This window comes from Mus caroli, unplaced genomic scaffold (genome assembly GCF_978045245.1).
Source record: "Mus caroli unplaced genomic scaffold, Mus_caroli_1 scaffold_9, whole genome shotgun sequence".
Lineage (NCBI taxonomy): Eukaryota > Metazoa > Chordata > Mammalia > Rodentia > Muridae > Mus > Mus caroli.
In genome coordinates, this window is record NW_028227264.1 from 55,708,835 (window position 1) to 55,721,022 (window position 12,188).

The 12,188-nt window shown below is 39.9% G+C and overlaps 1 pseudogene; it reads left to right on the plus strand.

Moving 5' to 3' along the window:
- The first annotated feature begins 2,933 nt into the window (after window positions 1–2,933).
- LOC110304007 (CDK5 regulatory subunit-associated protein 3 pseudogene) lies at window positions 2,934–4,414 on the plus strand (annotated as a pseudogene).
- The last annotated feature ends 7,774 nt before the right edge of the window (window positions 4,415–12,188 follow it).

Here is a 12,188-nt window from a genome sequence, read left to right on the forward strand (position 1 = left end):
AGTTAAATGGTCTATTGTAGAATATGATGATGATGCTAGGTGTTGCTTGATTTTTTTTCAAATCCTAATTTTAATGAGGATTCTAAAATTCTTTAACCTCCATTCTAGCCTACAGCCCACCCGAGGTAAAGGATGAGTGGGGAGTGGACCTGTTTAGAAAGGTTCTTTGAAGCAACTCCCATCAGTATTGTCAAGAAATCAGCAGTTCAGTTCACGTGTCAGTGGCAGCTCAATGCACTTACAAACACTTCACAAATATCCCAGCAGTCCAGTTTGGTAGAGTCAGGATAGCAAACACAAATCAGCAGTAGCAGCATTACCTAGCACAGACACTCAGGCCTCAACCTCAGCAGGAGTCAGTAGGAGGGACCAGGGACAACAGGAATGCCAGGAGAAAATTCTCAGCTGTGTCTCTCTCAGCAAAGCAGCTAAGACATGAGACCAATACGCATTTAGCTATGGAAGCAAGACAAACTAGCTCCTAACAATCTGTTGGGTTTTTTTGTTCTGTTTTGTGTTTTGTTTTTTATACTCCCGCCAAACATCACGTTTCCTCCATGGGTCTTGCCTTAGCACATGAGTCTGTCTCACTGTCTCACCTGACATCACTCTGCCAATCAGTCTGAGTCCTCTGAAGTAGCAAGAAGCTACAGCACATCACCAGAAGTTTTTTGGTCCGTTTCTTTCTATGGAGTCCCTAAAAATGGAGCTCAGCTATGCAATGCAAGGCAGACCAATACTTGCATGTCACGAGCAAAGAATCCTTTCTCATGTCTTCTTTCACATGCTGCTTGAATAGAACATCCTTTCACTGTATTTGCTTTACTAAAATGTTTTCTTCATGTGTTTGCCTCAGAAAAACATCATGCAACACAACTAACTTTCCAAAGAACCCTCAAGTTTCCACTTCAGTTAGGTCCTTAAAACTTACCTCAATAGTATATTTAAGTATCCTCATCATAAAAAAGGCACATGAAGCAAAACTACGCAAATTAACTCAAGTCAACCTTCCCACACTATATACATATTTCAAGACACCCCAATATACAACATAAATGTATTATTTTATTCGCAAATGATAAGAAGTAAAACTTAAGTTCTGAATTAAAAACTGGATTCCTTTCTTTCAGTTGAAGAGATTTGATTTTTAAGCTAAGAACTCCCAGATGCTGTTTGTGAAGCAAGATGCTCTGTTATTCCATAAAATAATTTCACCTAGGAGACACACAGCAGGATAGCGGCTCTTTGGAAACAACATTCCATTTTCTCAGTAAAACAAAGTTCATCTGATTAATAGAAAGCAAAGGAAAAAATCGGGCCCAAACACAAAGAATTTATTTTTAAAAAGACCATCCCATCTCAGCTGAGTGCTTGTCTCCACACAGTTTATTTGAAGCCAGCAGGCTTTTCCAGCCCTGACCGCCCCTTTCTGTTAGAATTCTTAGTTTTGGATCTGTGATCAATTGCTTCATGCTGTTTTTCCTCGGCAAGCTATAGGTTCACCCCAGCTGCAAAAATGTTATGAACTCTAAGCATAGCCTTTATGGGCAAAGTCAGGATGTGATCCTTCAAGCGCCAACAGGGGGAGGCTCCGTAGGAGTCTACTCAGGAATTTTAGGAAAGTATTGAGCGACTGGGGTAAAGTGTGTCCTTTTATCGCTGTTTCTAAAATGAATCCAAAAAGGGATTAAAATCCATTATCAGAAGGGGCCTTCAATATATTGTTTATCTAATCCAGTAATCTTTCTGCTAGACTAGATACATATTACTAACTATTGGACAATCAGAACAATGTCAGAAGTTTGGAGTAAGTCACCTAGGGAGCACTCCATGTTCCTGCCAAACTTAGTACAGAGATTCTAGGCTTCTAAGCCAAAGTAAGTAGTACTGAATATCATTATAGACAAGAATTGATGCCAGATTTCTCCTAAAGGATTGTATTTGCTCCCTGTCATCTCCAAAAGGTTGGAGATAAATATTGATGGATTTATGATGCAAAGTGGAAATAATTATTCTACCATAGAAGTCTGATAAAAACAAACCTAAATGTATTCATTTTAACCCTTTAAATTTCTTCAAGTGGTTAACCACTGTTTTCCAAACTACAAGAACCAAGATAATTCATGTGGAAAGCAATCTCACATCCTGAACATGGCTTTTTTTAAAAAGGCTCAAAACTGCTACATTTATAATTATCATGCTATAAGGAAAGAAATCTAACTTCACCCAAAAATGTCTCTTTTGGCCTCTGCCCCTCTTTTAATCTATTAAGCCAGTAGTTCTCAATCTGTGGGACACAAGCCAAAACTGTTTACCTTACAATTTATAACAGTTGCAAAATTATACTTAAGAAGTAACAATGAAAATTATGGTATGGTGGTGGGTCACCACTACATAAGGAGCTAATTGTATTAAAGGGTGGCATCATGAAGAAGATTGAAAACCATTGTTAAGATATTATGGGATGCAGTGTATGATAAAATTCTGTGGACACAGGGACATCCCTGCAGGGATAGATTTATTTCCTATATTCATCTCTCCATCTATTCTTTTCTAATGAATTATTTTTATTACTCTTTAAGTTTTGTGCAGGTGGGTATATGTGTTCATGCATGCATGTGTCTGTAGAGACTAAAGCTATCAAATCCCCTGGAGCTAGAATAATAGATGGTGGTAAGCTGCCTGGTATGTGTGCTGGAAACACAATTCAGGTCCTCTGGATGAAGAGCAAGCACTTTTGACTGTTTTTCCATCTCCTCTACCTGTTGATTTCTTTTTTTAGTATTCATGTCCATCCTAACCTATAGTTCAACCTAACTATAGTTTTTATCATTGTGAGGAGCTGTGGTGTTTGAGAAACTATAATACATGCAACTTTGGTCTTCTCTTTTCAAAAGAATAAAATGCAGGCTGGAAGTGGAAGTAGAGAAAGGATGTGGGACCATCAGCATGTGCCCCTCGACATCCAAACCAGCAAGCTGCTCGATTGGCTGGTGGACAGAAGACACTGTAACCTAAAATGGCAAAGCCTGGTGCTGACCATCCGGGAAAAGATCAACACCGCCATCCAGGACATGCCAAAGTCAGGAGATTGCCCAGCTGTTCTCTGAATCCTACATTCATTACTTCCACTGCCTGAGAATAGTGGACCTCCTTAAAGGAACCAAGGCTTCCACCAAAAATATTTTTGGCCGGTACTTTTCACAGCAGATGAAGGATTCGCAGGAGATCATACGCCTGTACAAGAAGGACAACACGTATTTAGTGGACCTCTCTAGCCTATTTCGGAATGTCAACCATGAGATCCCCCGCTAAAGAAGCAGATTCCCAAGTGCTGGCAACCACAGCAAGATTACAGCTGCAAGGAGTAGGGCCAGGCCCGGGCCGCAGAGATGTGGGAGCAGTTCTACCACTCCTGCAAACAGTATGGCATCATGGGAGACAAAGTCCAAAGAGAGCTCTGGCCCTGGTGAAGGACCTGCTAAGTTGGCTGGCTGAGATAGGGGCAGGAGCTCAGTCCCTGGGGGAAGTCATTGACCTGTACCAGGCTTGTGTGGAGTTTGTGTGACAGCCCACAGAATGGGTGCTGCCAAGGAAAGAAGGGAAACTCTGCTGTATGAATGGAGGACTGGGACAGAACCCTCTCTGGTGGAGCGGCCACAACTGGTGGAACCTCCTGAGCTGGTGCAAGAGGATGAGATCAACTGAAGCATCTTTGGGGTGGAGGCTGTATCCGACTCTGGCATCTCTGCTAAGAGCACTGGAATAGACTGGGGTATCTCCCTGGAGTCTGAGTTCAAGGATGCTGGGTCTGACAGGACAGACTGGGGCGATGATGCAGCTGCTTCGGAGATCACCATGCTGAAGACAGGAGGCGAAGCTCCAGAGGGTGTTGCTTGGACTCAGACGCCCTGACTCTTCTCGAATACCCTGAGACTCGGAATCAGTTCATCGATGAGCTCATTGAGCTTGAGATCTTCTTGTCTCAGCGAGCAGTAGAGATGAGCAAGGAGGCCGACAGCCTGTCGGTGAGCCAGTTCCAGCTGACTCCTGCCATCTTTCAGGGCCAGACCAAAGAGAAGATGCTCAGCCTGGTGTCCACACTGCAGCAACTGATCGGCCAGCTCACCAGTCTTCGAATGCAGCTCCTGTTTATGATTCTGACCTCTCCAAGATATGTGAACTGAGTGACAGAGTTCCTCCAACAGAAGTTGAAGCAGTCACAGCTGTTGGCTTTGAAGAAGGAACTGATGCTGGAGATGCAGCAGGAGGCGCTTCATGAGTAGGCAGCTCTGGAGCCCAAGCTGGAACTGCTGCGCTGGAGAAGACCAGAGAGCTGCAGAAGCTGATTGAAGCTGACATCTTCAAGAGGTACAACGGTGGTCCTGTGAAGCTGATGGAAACCTCTCTGTGACGCGCAACCTTTGTGTCCCCCATCCTCCTTCCCAGCTACCAGGTGAACGTGGGACAGCCCAGGATGATGCTATTGGGCCTCACCAGCAAGAAGCCAGGCATATCTAGGGTCAGAGCCATGAGGAAGGGTCACACTGTGATCTCTGCAAGAAGTTGTCTTGAGTGGGTCTGTGGCTTGTAAGCCTTAAGGCACAGTTGCTTCTTCTAGTTATCAAGTGAGGCTTAATTTAAAGAGGGAAATGACTCCCTTCAAAAAAAAGAATAAAAACTATTTACTTTCAAATTTTTCATAATTCAGTTTAGAAAGTGCACATGGCAGTGAGCCAGTGTTTACCTGGACATTGAAGACAACCTTGGGAAGTAGCAGAACAAAAACACAGGAGGATCTGGGCTCCTGAGGGAGTCAACAGCATCTCTCAGGTTTGCTATATTGATCATATACATCGAGCCACTGTGTTCTGGGGTCTCTATATCATGATGTCTTCCCAATAGCCCAAGTAAACAAGAAAATGTTCTAATTAGAGCTTTCTCTACCTCATTCCTACTGAAACATTATTCCTGCTCAGTTTTGTCTTTGTGTTTAACAAACAGCAACTTAGTATTTCAACGTTGCTTCTGTTTTGAACCACCAGGATTAAACAACTTTTCACCCACACTGTCTTAGTTTAGCTCTTTGAAACTGTTTTTCATCATTTCATTAAATATCAGTATTATGAATATTATCTGTGGTCTTGCATTGAATTTCAGTCTTTTTATTTGTTCAGTCTTTTCATTGTTACCCACAGAATACTCACAGAGATATCTGCATCTGTCTAGAGGATTATTTGACTGATACTTGTCAGATTTACAGATATAATAATGACGTCAAGCTCTTCCATTGGGATTATGATTTATATACAAGATCCACAGAAGCAGTGTTCCTATAGGTGTTAGCCCCAGGCTTTGTACTATCATACACACATTTCTATCATTGTGTACATTTCTTTGATCAACGCTCTATAGCCTGTATTTATTACAAGCAAAATAGTCATTCTTCTCTTTTGGCCTTTAAAATCATCATCATCGCCATCACTTTTAATTAAATAAATGAAAATTTAAAGAGGAAGAAGACAAAGGTTGTGTAGGAAATGCCAAAACACAGTTATTGAAAGAATTAGGTGCTGATGCTCTGCAACAGAGGACTGACCATATTTTACAGTATTGTGCTGTATATTTTTTTGAAAATCTAAATGAGAGGAGCTCAAAGGCTCTTGACATAAATAAATAATAAACAAAGAGAAATGCTAATTATCTTAATTTGTCCAGCATGTATTATGTTAAAATATCACATTGAGCCAGGCAGTGGTGGCTCACACCTTTAATCCCAGCACTTGGGAGGCAGAGGCAGGCAGATTTCTGAGTTCGAGGCCGGCCTGGTCTACTGAATGAGTTCCAGGACAGCCAGGGCTACTCAGAGAAACCTTGTCTTGAAAAACCAAAATAATAATAATAATAATAATAATAATAATAATAATAATTTTTTAAATAATATCACATTGAATTCATGCACTGGTTAGTTTTCCGTAAAGTTGGCACAAGCTAGAGTCATTTGGTATGAGAATATATCAATTGAGAAAATACCTCTATAAGATAGGCTGTAAGCAGATCTGTTGTGCAGTTTCTTGATTAACGATTATTTGATATGGGTGGCCCATCTCACTAAGGATGGTTCCATTCTTAAATAGACTATTCTATATGGTACCAGAGTAAGCAGTGAGGAACAAGCTAATAAGCAACAGTTCATTGTGGCCTCTGCTTTAGTTCCTGCCTCCAGGTTCCTGCCTTGAGTCCCTGCTCTGACTTTATAACAGAAGGTGATCTCAAAGGAGAAATAAATCCTCCAAGTTGCTTATGGTCATGATTCTTCTCACATGTCTTTATCCTAATTAACCCAGAAAATGGAACCAGTAGTGGAGTATTACTATAACAAGCCTGACCATGTTGTTCTAGAAGGATTTGAAGGATTTTGGAACTTTGGCCTAGAAAGGCCATTGGAAGGTTAAGAGCTTGATGAGCTCTTGTGGGATCTTGAAAGATATTGCTTACAGCACTACAGAAGATAGAGGCATGGCTTCTGAACTTTCAGGGGGACATTTGAGAGTCTCCTAAAGAGCTCATCAGGGCCATCTGTAATATTAAGAATCTGTAGTTTCTGGCCAGTTGATGCTGAGGAACCAACTCTAATCAGGAATAGACCAGAAAAACGAAAGTAAAACCTTTGCTTTTCTGCAAAGAGTGATGCTGGTTAGCTAGAACTAAGAAGTGAGCAGTGATTAAGAAGATCCATAATTACTGAGGACCATAAATCTGGAAGTATTTCAAGCTGTGAGCCAGAGAAAACCAAGTAATGTCTTGTTACTAACTTATATAGACCCACCAGCTATATAAATGAGAAAATGAAGAATATATGTATATATGTATATGTATATGTATATGTATATATATATATATATATATATATATATATATTGGTTTTTCAAGACAGGGTTTCTCTCTGTAGCTTTGGCTGTCCTGTAACTCACTTTATAGACCAGACTGACCTCGAACTCAGAAATCTGCCTGCCTCTGTCTCCCAAGTGCTAGGATTAAAGGCAGGTGCCACCACACCCTGCTTAATAGTGTATATTTTTAAAAGTTTAGGCCTTTAACTTTGGTCTCTAACATTTTTATAACATTGGTCCTCTAACCTGACTAATTATGCCTATGTCCTGAAACAACAAGGTCTACCTTTTTTCTCATGTTCAAATCTGTCCATCACCCTGTCTGCTTGCTGAGTACTCTCTTCTCATTTTTTCACCAACCTCCCTTTCTCTCTACCTGCCTTCCACTTCCTGACCAGTTATTGGCCTTTCAGCTCTCTATGAAATCAATTAGAGAATGCCTTATCTAGATGAGGACGGACAGAGAAACATTTTATAAAAAGTTTCTCCCAACATCATCTCACACTGACATCCAAACTTAATAATTTGAGTCACCCAGGTAATACTGATTTTGAAGGCATTCACAGATAGAAGCTGAGGATTGACACTGTATGGCAGGGACAGAGTCCCAAAAGGGCAGTCCAGGCCATTGATTAAAATGCAGCAGCATCTGCAGTGTAAGCCCCAGGATTGAAGTTAACGTGAAAAATTAATGCTTGGCACCATATGGTAGGATCACTTTCCTAAAAAATGCCTACAAGAGGCTACTGTTGTATATGCAGTCAAGTTTCTCTGAAGACTCCAGTATTTTGGAAATGTCAGTACCATGGAATAACCACCAACAGCAACAGAGCAGGTGTGGCATAGAGCAGGTCTGAGCCTATGAGACAATATTTATACACTGCAGATGACATAGGCAGAGAATTTATGACTGCAAAAGCCCTTTGAATCGTACATCATGAATAGATCCCACATGTCCAACATTGAGCTCTTTACCCTATTAGACTTTGGTTTTTGATTTTGTTTTGATTTGGTTCAGACCAAGCTGATTATAAGAAAGTAAACTTTTCATTTTAAATAATTGTATTTTTAAGATTATAATATAATATAATATCAACACTTCTCCCTTCCCTTTCATCCTTATAACCTTCCCATATGACCCTCCCCATTGTTCTTCAAAGTCTTTGTCTCTTTTTCATATTTGTTGTTATTGTATGCAAATGTGTATATGTATATACATACATTCATAAATATAACCTGTTTAGTCCATATAGTATTACTTGTATGTATGTTTTCTGGACTGACATTTAGACACTAGATATCTAATCAGTATGCTCTTCCCTGGGGAAGACCACTTCTACTGCTCTCTGCTTACCTTGTTTGCCTATTGTTTTGTATAGGGTTGAGGCTTTGTGGGTCTTTCCAAATCCACTTTAGCATGCCTATGGTGTCATTCTTATTCAGTCTTGGATAGTAGTGTTGATGAAACTTTATGAATGTAGCTTTTGATACCCATGGGTAAGTATATTCTTTACCCTTCATCAAGAAAAAGATGTCTTTGCAACAGACAAAGACCACTACAGAAAACCAAAACCAGCTAAAATGTAGTTGTGGATCCCAATCCCCATGGATAAATCTTCAAAACATTCCTTTAACTAAGGCTCAGAGAACAGTGTGGAAGAGGGTACATAAAGTTTGTAAGAGCCAGAGAACTAGAAAATTAATCGTGAGATTAACTTGGTTTTGTTCTTGCAGGAGCCCACAGTTGAGAGACTTTTTATATTTATAGAAAATAGATACTTTAGAGAGGCTGGAATTTAAAAGTGCTTGAAATTTTAAAGACTGTCGAATTTTTAAAGTTTGAAATGCTTTGTATTGTTATGCTGTTGTTAGTATTAAGTGTTGGTGATGAACAGGAGAGGAAAGGTCCTGCTTAGATAGTGATATGTTTGTGTGTCACGTTGGCAAGGGTTCTATTGTGCTGGCTCGATTTCTGTACATTTGACACAAGCTAGGGTCTTTTGGAAAAAGAGAATCTCAATTGAGAAAATCCCTTAGCAAGATTTGCTTATAGGTGACCCTGTATTGAATTTTCTTGATTAAGGATTGGTATGAGTAGGTAGGGGGTCCTGGATGGTATAAGAAAGCAGAATGAGCAAGCCATGAGGATCAAGCCAGTAAACAGCACACCTCTTTGGGCTCTGCTCAGTTCCAGCCTCAATTTTTTCCTTGAGTTCTCTCAATGGTGTACCATAATCTGAAGGGCAAAATAAACTTTCTTCTTCAAGTTGCTTATGGATATGGTTCTTACCACAGTAAAAGATACCTTACCAAACATAATTCAATAATATGAGATTATAAATAGATGTTAGTTGAAAATAATATTCAGAACTTGGTAGCTAGCTTAATGACTAAGAAGAGGACATAATCTTCTTGTAGAAGACCCAAGCTCGATTTCCATCCCCTATGTCATGCAAGTCACAATTTCCAGTTACTCGAGGCTCAGAGGATCCAACGACCTCTTCTGACTTCAGTAACAACAACATTCATGTGCATATACTCCCACACAGACAAGACATATATAATAATTTTAAAAACAAGACATAAAAACTTTAAAAACTAAACTATATAAAATGCCCAAATTCATGAGTGTTTGTGTGTGTGTGTGTGTGTGTGTGTGTGTGTGTGTGATTGCCAGAGAAAAATGTGACTTTTGTTTTATCTTCAATCTGTCAGACAAGGGCATTTGCAAAGAAAAAGCATTGTAAAGATGATCTTCTGCGGCAGTTATTAAGCTGTGTTATTTTGTGCTCTATCCCTTGGCACAGAGCCTTAGGGTGTGCCTGCAGTGAGCTGGTACAGAGAGGCAACATGGAAAGAATATGAGTCTTCTTCAGCCAATTTCTTTCATCTTACTTTTATTGGGTTAGGGTTTAATGGAAGATTTTATTTTAAAAGTTATCTCCTAATAACTGTATTAAAGGCCTTGACCTAGTCCAAACTACATGAGATAATTAAGAGCACAGAAACTAAATCAACAATTAAACTGTGATAGGTGCTGAAGCAAAGAAAGAATCCTGCTTTTTGACACCCAAACTACAGAAACCATTGAATGCACTGAAAATACTCAACCACTTGGAACTGCAATAGCCCAGCTATTCTGATAATCACATGACTCTAAGAACATCAGCACCAGCTTCAAGTTTCTCTAATTTCCATTCAGCTTATATTTTTGAATAGTGTCTGATGTTTCATTATCACATTTCTGTGCCCAAAAATTGTTTTTAAGAGTTAACATTTTTTTTTTACTTTTACAAAAAATGGCTAATATCCAACATATACAAAGAACTCAAGAAGTTAGAAACCAGAGAAACAAATTACCCTATTAAAAATGGGGTACAGAGCTAAACAAAGAATTCTCAACTGGGGAATACTGAATGGCTGGGAAGCACCTAAAAAAAAGTTCAACATCCTTAGTCATCAGAAAAATGTGACTTTTGTTTTATCTTCAATCTGTCAGACAAGGGCATTTGCAAAGAAAAAGCATTGTAAAGATGATCTTCTGCGGCAGTTATTAAGCTGTGTTATTTTGTGCTCTATCCCTTGGCACAGAGCCTTAGGGTGTGCCTGCAGTGAGCAAATCAAATCAACCCTGAGATTCCACCTCACACCAGTCAGAATGGCCTTGATCAAAAACTCAGGTGGGATTAGATGCTGGTGAGGATGTGGAGAAAAAGGAACACTTCTCCATTGATAGTGGGATTGCAAGCTGGTACACCCACTCTGGAAATCATTTTGGTGGTTTCTCAGAAAATTGGACATAGTCCTACTGGAATATCTAGCAATATCACTCCTGGACATATACCCAGAAGATGCTTCATCTTGTAATAAGGACACATGCTCCACTATGTTCTTAGAAGTCTTATTTCTAATAGCCATTAATTGGAAAGAACCCAGACGTCCCTCAACAGAGGAATGGATACAGAAAATGTGGTACATTTACACAATGGAGTATTACTCAGCTATTAAAAACAATGAATTCATGAAATTCTTAGACAAATGGATGGATCTGGAGGATATCATCTTAAGTGAGGTAACCCAGTCACAAAAGAACACACATGATATGCACTCACTGATAATTGAATATTAGTCCAGAAGCTCAGAATACCCAAGATACGATTTTCAAAACACATGAAACTCAGGAAGAAGGAAGACCAAAGTGTAGATACTTCGATCCTTCTTAGAAGGGGGAATAAAATACCCATGGAAGGAGTTACAGAGACAAAATTCAGAGCAGAAACTAAAGGAATGACCATACAGAGACTGCACCACCTGGGGATCCATCCCATAAACAACCACCAAACCCAGACACTATTGCAGATGCCAACAAGAGCCTGATATGGCTGTCGCCTGAAAGGCTCTGCCTGTGCCTAACAGAGAAGTGGATGCTCACAGTCATCATTGGGTGGAACACAGGATGCCCAATGAAGGAGCTGAAGGAGCTGAAGGGGTTTGCAGTCCCCTAGGAGGAACAACAATATGAACTAACCAGTCACCCTAGAACTAACCCACCAATCAAAGAAAATAGACAGAGGGACTCGTGGCTCTAGCTGCATATGCAGCAGAGGATGGTGTATTCAGTCATTAATGGGAGGAGAGGTCCTTGGTCCTGTGAAGGTTCTATGCCCCAGTATAAGGGAATGCCTGAGCCAGGAAGTGGGAGTGGTTGTGTTGGGGAGCAGGGAGAGGGGGGATTTTTGGAGGGGAAACTAGGAAAGTGGATAACATTTGAAATATAAATAAAGAAAATATCTAATAAAAAAGAAAAGGGAAAAAAGTTACTATTTTCGACTTTTACAAAAAAGAAGAAAAAAAGAAGTGGAAGAGAGATAGAGACAGACAGACAGACAGACAGACAGAAATTAAAGAAAACAGCAATTATTATGTAGAAAAACAGGTCTGCAAACTGCAAATTAGGAAACATTTCAAATAGTCCTCTACAACTAAACAGATAACTCTATATCCCCCTCCTACTAATCACCTCATGTTTACAGATTTCTAGCTTTTTAATGTGTATGTGTATGTGCACATGCATGTGTGTGTGTGTGTGTGTGCACTATAAGATATATATGGAGATCAGAAGACAATTTGAGGGTTCCAGTCTATCCTACTCTGTGAGTCTGAGAATTAAACTCAAGTCAGCACGTAGGACACAAGTGATTTTATACTCTGATCCATCTCATGGGTTTCAAGCCTTTTTAGCTCTGTATAACAAAGAAGGTTTCATCAGATCCAAAAGTTTAACATTCTCTTTTC